Source organism: Berghia stephanieae, chromosome 7 (assembly GCF_034508935.2).
Source record: "Berghia stephanieae isolate SIO BIC M18660-M18661 chromosome 7, UCSD_Bste_1.3, whole genome shotgun sequence".
NCBI lineage: Eukaryota > Metazoa > Mollusca > Gastropoda > Nudibranchia > Aeolidiidae > Berghia > Berghia stephanieae.
The window spans coordinates 2,121,262-2,131,521 of NC_088366.1; the positions used below are offsets into that span (position 1 = coordinate 2,121,262).

Consider the following 10,260-nt stretch of genomic DNA (forward strand, 5'->3'; position numbering starts at 1 on the left):
GAGCTTTATATGGCACAGTCTCCACTGAACGTTCTCAAAAGGCTTTATAAGGACCCCCTAGCCAATCGCAACACGTGTAACATATATAGGACGGGACATGGCGCCTGTTATGTGATATTACATTTCTTTCGTGATATTACATTTCTTTCGTGATATTACATTTCTTTCGTGATATTACATTTCTTTCGTGATATTACATTTCTTTTCAACATAGACAATACTCTTGACGGCCAGGGAGTCATTTTACACCTGAGTAAGGTGAGAGAATGTGAGTAAAGAGCCTTTTCCAAGGATTCAATGATGCCCCTCTCAAAGCGTGGATCGAGCCAAGGACCTTCCGATCCGAACGCGAGTATCTTCCTCTAGACCACATAGCCGCGATAAGATTCCTATAGAAGTTTCGGACCAAACCACGCGGAATAAATGACACAGACCATAGCCTGACACACGTCACAAAAACCGGGGACCGCATCATGTCATCAAATCAGGTCGCTTTAAAAAACAAGAGATGCCTGCTTAGCAAGGGATGGAAGCAAAATTGGCTGTTTCTATAAAAACAAAACAAAACAAGAAGACAAATAGAGACCCGCCCATTTCGTGACACGTACGCACCTCATGATGACGTACAACGCAACTCTTTTTCATCCGCCACTAAAAAAGGGGGCGAAGAACGTAGCATTGCAAACAAATCCTATTCTATTTGATTCTATCTATCTATCTGTCTGTCTGTCTGTCTGTCTGTCTGACTATCTATCTATCTATCTATCTATCTATCTATCTATCTATCTATCTGTCTATCTATCTATCTATCTATCTATCTATCTATCTATCTATCTATCTATCTATCTATCTATCTATCTATCTATCTGTATATCTATCTATCTATCTATCTATCTATATGTCTATTTATCTATCTCCATCTCTATCTATTACTCAATCTATCTATCTCCATCTTTCTACAGACACACACACTCACTCACACACACTCACACACGCTCACACACACACACACACACATATTTGAATTACTTTTGAATCCTACAGGTCTGGTTCATGCCTTTTACTTTGTGCAATCTTCGGACAGCCCAATCGTTATTGTTGATACTATTATCTAAAACTGTGTATTGCTTCGTAGATACTTCCTGTGATATTTGGAGTTTGAGTATATTTACAGCTCCTTTGATACTAAAGTTGACCTCTTTCATTTCGTGGTTATTTAATTTTGTTACTAATCAAGCCCTAATTTCTTTTTGTCATTAACTAAAGCCCTAGGCCTTTGCCGCCCCACCCCAACCCACACATCCTGTCCTACACACGAACCACATTCAAGGCGACATCACAAGGGACAACGTTAATCCTACAATTTATAAAAGTGCATACTTCACCTCACACCTCGCCCTCTCCCTCCTCTATTCAACTCTACCCCCCCCCCCCCCTCTTCTCCCCTTCTCTCCCTCCCCCTCCCCCATCCGCCCCATACAAACTGGCTAGACAAGATTGTGTCATACTTAATCCCAATCTTTCATTCCTTCAAACATAGGACAAGTGTTTGGACTCATTCATTTGGGGAGATTCACCCAGAGGTAAGTCATTATTAATGTGTGCTATTTATTGTAATATGGAATAGAAATGACAGCAGGGAGGTACACACTGTGTCTTCTATCCCCTTATATTTGTTTTCCAAATTGCTTTCTGTCTTTGTCTTGGAATGAGATTACTTGGTTTTGTCCTGGCCCTGGCCGGAGTCCTGGCTGGGAGGGAAACAGTCAAATGCATAGTTATTGTTTTGGGAGATGATATTTTTTCCTTGTAAATCATCTCTCTGTTATGTATTATTATATTTGTTATTTTTAATGTATAGTATAAGCATTTGAGTGTATTCCTCTTTGTTGAATTTCGTGCTTGTGTCTGGATGAGACTTATAGGTGATCTCAAACTAAGTACATTGGTGATATGCTCTTGGAATCTACATCTGATCCCTATTTGTCCCCAGTTCCCCGATGTCTTACTTTTTCTTGGGTGCTTTAATTGTAATTCTAGAACTTTTTACTATCCCAGTTTCTTCTATTTTACTGGCTCTGATATAACCCAAATGTGTTGCAAGTGCCGTAAAACCCTTAAAAACAACCAAACAGAAATGACACGGGGACTGGGAATCAATAGATGTCACCTGTTTACCTGTCGTAGTTAAAAATTTGGGCAAAAATTGCGTCCTTCAAATATCTATCGATATAAATGACCCTCATCTTGGCAAAAACTCAAAACTGAGACATTGCGAGACCGATCGATAAATCAATCAATAAATGAAGGACGAGCTTTCTGACCCAAATTTTGAATACGGTGTTATCTCGTAGTAGGACAGTATTAATCCATTTTTTTGGTTTTCATTGGAGATGTTAATAATAATTGGACGATAATCTGATTTCTCGGATCGATAATTGTTATTGATCTCATCTGTCGTCACGGGCTGGGTTATTGTATCGTCCACGTCATCTTCAAATGAAATGAGGAAATAAGACAGAATAAAAGCATCAGAACAAAAAGACGAAAATAGATTTGGGCAGCTTGAATCCAATTGGGTGATGGCATTCGTTTCTATTTGATTTCCTCCAATCTCACTCAATCCACGGATCTTTCAACCATCTAGCAGATGAAAGATTTCATTAGATTTGATTCACCCTTTACTCCTGGTATTTCGATTGTCTTACAAGGCAACCTATTTCACCGTTTCTACTAAGAGTAATTCAACGGCGATGCGAGTCAAGTCTTCCATTTGATGCCTGAGTCGCATTGCCCTTTTGTCAAAGAGCATTGTGGGAATATACGATTTATTCCTAAATGCTAAAGAATGGAGCAAAATTTAATTAAATAAATATTGTCACGCCGTAATAGATTAAAAGATTTTGGGCGTTAACCTTTTGCAGTAATTCGATTTATTTAAAATGTTTAAAATATACACAAAGCAAAAATAAATCAAGATAATAGATTGAGTGAGAATGCAGGATCTGTCAAGGAATGAATGTAAACAATGAATATTGACTGATATTCTATGTTAGGTGATTACACGCAAACACATGAACACACACATGCTCACATACACCAACACACACACACACACACACACACACACAAAAAAACACACACAGAGGCAGACACGCGAAAGCAATTAAAATAATTGATATAAAGAAAAAGAAGAAGAAGAAGAAGAAGAAGAAGAAGAAGAAGAAGAAGAAGAAGAAGAAGAAGAAGAAGAAGAAGAAGAAGAAGAAGAAGAAGGAGAAGTAGCAGAAGAAGAAGAAGAAGAAGAAGAAGAAGAAGAAGAAGAAGAAGAAGAAGAAGAAGAAGAAGAAGAAGAAGAAGAAGAAGAGAGGGAGAGAGAGAAAGAAAGAAAAAAAAAAAAAAAGAGAGAGAGAGAGAGAGAGAGAGAGAGAGAGAGAGAGAGAGAGAGAGAGAGAGAGAGAGAGAGAGAGAGAGGGAGAGGGAGAGAGAGAATGATAATATTGTCGCCTGTACCAGCCAGTTTCTTGTTGAATCAGCATACAATCGAAGCCGCTTGACTGGAGAGTCAAGATGAAAAGAAATCTTTCCATTTATACGCATTTCCAATTTACCGAATTCGTTCAATTGCCTCGTATGGAATTGAAATCCACTGTATTTTCAATGGCTGCCGTCGTCCATCTCGCCACTTTATTTGAATTGCCGACATGACAAATGATGTAACGAAATTATTCAACACAATAGAAAACAAGAATAAGCAGCTCGTCACGGCTAAATTACTCCACAGGCCTGCATTGGCGGCAAATGTCATCATATCATATGACCAACGGCCTTGAACTTATGTTATCAAGATGACCTCCCGTGACCTGTATCTTTTTAACATTATCTGTTCAATAACCGATGGTAAAAGCCATCAATCCAATTCCATGTTCTAGGCGAACTTCACATACCAGCATACTCATCGTTACCGCCTTCTCCAGACTTGATCACACGCTGATTCTCTAGGTTTTTTAAAAAGTTGTCGGTGCAATGTGTACAAATTGGCAGGTCTGGTAGCCGAAATCAATTATAGGCCTGTTTTAACATTGTTGTACTGGACATTTTTTGTTTTGTTTTGAGAGTATTTCCGTTACAACAATGTACCCATTACAGTTTGGGTTATCAGATCTGAACATGAATATACGTCGATTGAAAACAATGTTCCGCTTGACGCCTGGCTTGCAACATAAAGGTTTCTAGTTCAGTCCCGTTATGAGAAGCGCATTGTTGAACTCTTGAACAAACTTCTTTTCTCACATTTATTTCACCAAACTCAAGTGTAAACGAGTAACAATAAAATTGCGATAGCCTTTAGAGAAAGTATGTCTCGTCCTACATGTCAAGTGTTGCTGTTGGCTTGGGCCGCCTTGTAAAATGATTTGTTTAATGAATATTGCGCTATATTGAAGTTTAACGACAATACAAATGTTGACGTTGTGAGCCAATCCCCTTCTCTCCCCCTCCCTCCCCCTCCCTCCCCAATATGTGTCGTGCATCATCTCTAAGGCAGAAAAGGAACGTTTTTTGTTTGGACAAGATCCCACTTCAAACGAGGACGTTAATCTGTGTACACTTTCTCTGTCCGTGATGACGAGATGAAAACACTCAGCACTCCTCTTTCACTCCCTCACATCCATGTTTATACAGTGACGTCATAGACACATTATCCAATCAAATCACTGGAAACCAGCCGACGACAGACTATTACAGTTCATGGTTTGTCAACGAGTACCATTTCGACATATATACGACGATTGACGGAAAACGTGTGGAGAAAGATAATTTAAACGGAGATTTTCTGTCAAAGAGATTAAGAAAGGTGCAATGTAATGATATTGACTTTCTCCTCCGTTTTGCATCTGTCGATTCTGAGACAATTCTCAACATGCTCCAGAAATGAAAGAGTTCGTATCGGTGAGATACAAGCGGCTACGGGGGGAGAGGGGGGAGGGGGAGATGTAAGTTGCTGGGGGTGGATCCCTGGGAAGTTGGACATAGCAGATTGGGTGACCCGAGGACATTCCCCGAAAGACTTGGGTCCTGATTCAGTATGGTATCGTGGCCCTGATTGTCTACAAAAACCAATCAATGAATGGGCTGTAAAATTCGGACCACTTCAAGAACACATATATCATTTTTGTGACAAAATAGTGACTACCCTCAAGGAATGTGTTCAGTTGGCAAAGGAATCTTTTGATAGATGCTGTCAATTTTCTACGATTGTTGCAGCATTTTATTGTTTCTTGAACGCTCTAAGAGAGCCCTCATTCTCTGGTGGTATGAGAACGAAAATAACACCTGATCTTTTAAAACAGGCAGAGATATTCTTGTTCAAGGAAACGCATAAAATATGGACACACGACTCTGTAAAAACAAAGGTTCGAACCTTAAATCCAGTGCTTCAAAATGCCATCTGGGTCATAGTCATAGGTACTCGTATTAGTCATTCAAGTCCCTTAACTCCTAAGAACCTTCCACAAATTGTGTGACCTTACAATAGCTCAAAAATTCAGGACCAAGAGTTTGAAATGTTCCCCCCAAACCTGTAAGAGATGCACCAATCATCACGATTCTAACATCCAGATTGAAGGATCATGTATTTAATGAGAACTACCTTGCATAGCGCCTTCTGCTGTATTGTAATATCTCCGTCTTATTTGCACGCATCAACTGATAGATTATTGTTACAAATATTTAATATTTACCATAGTATTATTGCCGATGCAAAGCGCGTAGAGTGCGACATCGTCATAGATATGCTATCAAAATGTTCCTTATTTATTATCAAAATCACCCGACACCCTGTATCCATCAAAAGTCAGTCATTGGATTCATCCACACCCTGTATCCATCAAAAGTCAGTAATTGGATTCATCCACACCCTGTATCCATCAAAAGTCAGTAATTGGATTCATCCACACCCTGTATCCATCAAAAGTCAGTCATTGGATTCATCCACACCCTGTATCCATCAAAAGTCAGTCATTGGATTCATCCACACCCTGTATCCATCAAAAGTCAGTCATTGGATTCATCCACACCCTGTATCCATCAAAAGTCAGTCATTGGATTCATCCACACCCTGTATCCATCAAAAGTCAGTAATTGGATTCATCCACACCCTGTATCCATCAAAAGTCAGTCATTGGATTCATCCACACCCTGTATCCATCAAAAGTCAGTCATTGGATTCATCCACACCCTGTATCCATCAAAAGTCAGTAATTGGATTCATCCACACCCTGTATCCATCAAAAGTCAGTAATTGGATTCATCCACACCCTGTATCCATCAAAAGTCAGTCATTGGATTCATCCACACCCTGTATCCATCAAAAGTCAGTCATTGGATTCATCCACACCCTGTATCCATCAAAAGTCAGTCATTGGATTCATCCACACCCTGTATCCATCAAAAGTCAGTCATTGGATTCATCCACACCCTGTATCCATCAAAAGTCAGTAATTGGATTCATCCACACCTGTATTCATCAAAATTCAGATTATTATTATATTATTATTATTATTATTATTATTATTATTATTATTATTATTATTATTATTATTATTATTATTATTATTATATATTATTATTATATTATTATTATTATTACTATTATATATATATTTATTATTATTATTATTATTATTATTATTATTATTATTATTATTATTATTATTATTATTATTATTATTATATATTATTATATATTATTTTATTATCATTATTATTATTATTATTATTATTATTATTATTATTATTATTATTATTATTATTATTATTAATTATTATTATTATTATTATTATTATTATTATTATTATTATTTTCATCATATTGTCATCATCGTCATTATTATCTACATCATGATTATCCACACCTTCATCTAGTTCAATGACATTTATACGAGAACAAGAGATGGGGCCAAATCCGATTAGACGAATGCTTTTTAATTGGGTCAAGGCCACTGGTGACAGTTAACCGGTTTCCGCTTGTTACTAAAAATACACACCTATTGAATATACTTCCCGTAAAATTAATGGTATTACATGTTATAATTTGTATAATTATAACATATCATTTCATATCAATCTAACCCGTCGTCACGCGCCACTGACCGCGACATCTATGAGTGAAGGTTAAAAAAAACCCAAAAAAACAAAAACAAAACAAAACAACACTTTCGCATTCTGAATCTTTTTTCACTTGACATAGCATACATGTGTGTTTGTGTATCTCTCTCTCTCTCTCTCTCTCTCTCTCTCTCTTCTCTCTCTCTACTCTCTCTCTTCTCTCTCTCTCTTCTCTCTTCTCTCTCTCTCTCTCTCTCTCTCCTTCTCTCCTCTCTTCTCTCTCTCTCTCTCTCTCTCTCTCTCTCTCTCTCTCTCTTTCTCTCTTCTCTCTCTTCTTTTCTCTCTTCTCTCTTTCTCTATCTCTCTCTCTCTTTCTCTATATCTCTCTCTCTTTCTCTCTCTCTCTCTCTCTTTCTCTCTCTCTCTCTTTCTCTCTCTCTCTTTCTCCCTCTCTCTCTCTCTCTCTCTTTCTCTCTCTCTCTGTATGTATGTGTGGGTATATATACATATAAATATATATATATATATATATATATATATATATATATATATATATATATATATATATGTCTCCATCTCTCTCTCTCTCTCTCTCTCTCTCTCTCTCTCTCTCTCTCCCCCCCTGTGTATGTGTGTGTGTGTGTGTGTATGTATGTGTGTGTGTGTATGTGTGTGTGTATGTATGTGTGTGTGTGTGTATGTATGTGTGTGTGTATGTATGTGTGTGTGTGTGTATGTATGTGTGTGTGTATGTGTGTGTGTGTATGTGTGTGTGTGTGTGTGTGTGCGTGTGTGTGTTTCCAATGTGCTTGGCTCGGTGTGTATTAATGGAGAAAACCATTCATTGCAAATGTCATTCATAATTCTTTGGAACAAAAAAAGGTGTCAACATTTTCGACCCTTTTCGCTTCCTTGGCCTGAAATTGAAATAAACCCGTTCGTTTTGATGAGTTGTCACAATTTTGTCGCCTGTGATTGCCTCGTCTCAGGTGTGATCAAAAGTGGACTACCGGTGGTGGGTGGTGTGTGAAGTGAATACAGGTACAAGTACTAGCAATTTTCATCTGGAGTTTACCAACTTGACTCCACCTGACACAGATAAATTGAGCTTTTTTTTGGAGCTTTTTATATATAGCGCAATATCCACTAAACGTGCTCAAAGCGCTTTACAAGGGGTCCCTGGCCGACAACAACATATAACATTTAGGACAAGACATGACGCCTGTAAGGCCATATTATATTTTATTTCGGACAGAGACAACGCCGTTGACGGCCAATTGTACTCATTTGACACCTGAGTCCGGTGAGAGATTGTGAGTAAAGAGCCTTTTCCAAGGACTGAAATATGCGCCGAGCGAGTCTCGAACCCAGGACCTTCCGATCCGAAAGCGAGTGTCATACCACAAGACCACATAAAGCACATCGTTTACTATTAAAACCCTATTGCCACTTCGCGTCCCTGGATATCGCCGTCTCCGATTATACTCTCATTCTGTCGTAGGTTTTCTTGTTACTCTCTGTCAATCCGATGTTATGATGCGACTTGGTTTTCCCAGGTACTGGCTGAGATCATTCACCAGAAGTGAGACAGTGGGAGTGTGTATTATTTATCGTCTACATCTTACCTTGTTTATATCAAGTAGCTTGAGATTCTAAAAATGCTAAATTTTTGAAGTAGCGAAATGTCCACTTACTTGTGCTCAAAGCAATATACGAGTTCGAGGATGTCCCAAGCCAATAGCAGCCATGCCCATGCAGGAGGAGTCATGAGGCCTCTAAGGCACATCACAATTTTATTTGAACAAAGACAACACTATTATAACCGTTTGATGAGAGAATGTTAACAAAATGTCTTTTCCACGGACACAATGTTTCGCCGCTCATAACGGAAGGTCGAACCAGGAATCTGTAGGTCAGGATTCGATGGGGACATTCATTACAACATTCGTCTGCGATAAAGGTAGTTGGGTCAAACCGTACTTAGCCTTCTAAGGTTACAAAAATAATGTCGGTTCTCCACCGGGATTAGAACTCCGACCTTTGGATCGAAAGGAGATTTATCTATCACTACACCTGCGTTGTCTTGTCTGAAACAAAAATCAAAATTTAAACAATTTATATTTCACCTTAATTCAACCGAAGGGGAAATTTATCATTTCAGTTTGTTCCAAGGGAGAGATAGAATGACACAAGCGTTAGCTGCAATGCAGCGTCTCAAATTGAGCTAGAGCGATATGAATTGTTCAAGTTCACACTGTTCGTTGGGGTATCGAACTCGTTACCTCTTGAACAAGAATCAAAGACCACAAGCTATGCCAGGATGTACATAGAGCTGACCTACCTTCTACTACGAGAATTTCGGAATTTTACGAATGTAAGACGCCATGTTTCGGGATTTTCCCCAAAACTTCACACCCAACTAACAAACAAAATATATTTTTTATCACTCTGACACAATAGCAGTAACGTTCTTGCCATACTTAATTTCGTTATCAAAACATGCTCTACAACACGTTTTATGATGTACAAAAGTAATTTGAATAAGAAAAATGTTATTTGTATCGAACGTAACGAATGTGACGATTTTCCTTTAGTTGGTAGGGATAGGTTTAATTCAATAAAGCTTCTTGAAATCGAAGTTGTAGTGCCAGAGCTGCTATAGAAAGACGTTTAAAGCCGTGTTTTAACGTGTTGAGGACATAATATTAGTTATTTGTGTAAAGACGTTTGAAGCTGTGTTTTTACGTGTTGATGACATAATATTAGTTATTTGTGTAAAGACGTTTGAAGCTGTGTTTTTACGTGTTGAGGACATAATATTAGTTATTTGTGTAAAGACGTTTGAAGCTGTGTTTTTACGTGTTGAGGACATAATATTAGTTATTTGTGTAAAGACGTTTGAAGCTGTGTTTTTACGTGTTGAGGACATAATATTAGTTATTTGTGTAAAGACGTTTGAAGCTGTGTTTTTACGTGTTGAGGACATAATATTAGTTATTTGTGTAAAGACGTTTGAAGCTGTGTTTTTACGTGTTGAGGACATAATATTAGTTATTTGTGTAAAGACGTTTGAAGCTGTGTTTTTACGTGTTGAGGACATAATATTAGTTATTTGTGTAAAGACGTTTGAAGCTGTGTTTTAACGTGTTGATG

General features: G+C 38.0%; 1 protein-coding gene across 1 annotated transcript in view; it reads left to right on the forward strand.

The window, feature by feature from the left end:
• Positions 1 to 1,492: 1,492 nt before the first annotated feature.
• Positions 1,493 to 10,260, forward strand: part of LOC144976341 (hemocyte protein-glutamine gamma-glutamyltransferase-like) — a 66,351-nt gene continuing 57,583 nt past the window's right edge. The window contains exon 1 of the mRNA XM_078920576.1: positions 1,493 to 1,583. The gene's annotated coding sequence lies outside the window, so the exon portion shown is untranslated. The remainder of the gene's footprint in view (positions 1,584 to 10,260) is intronic.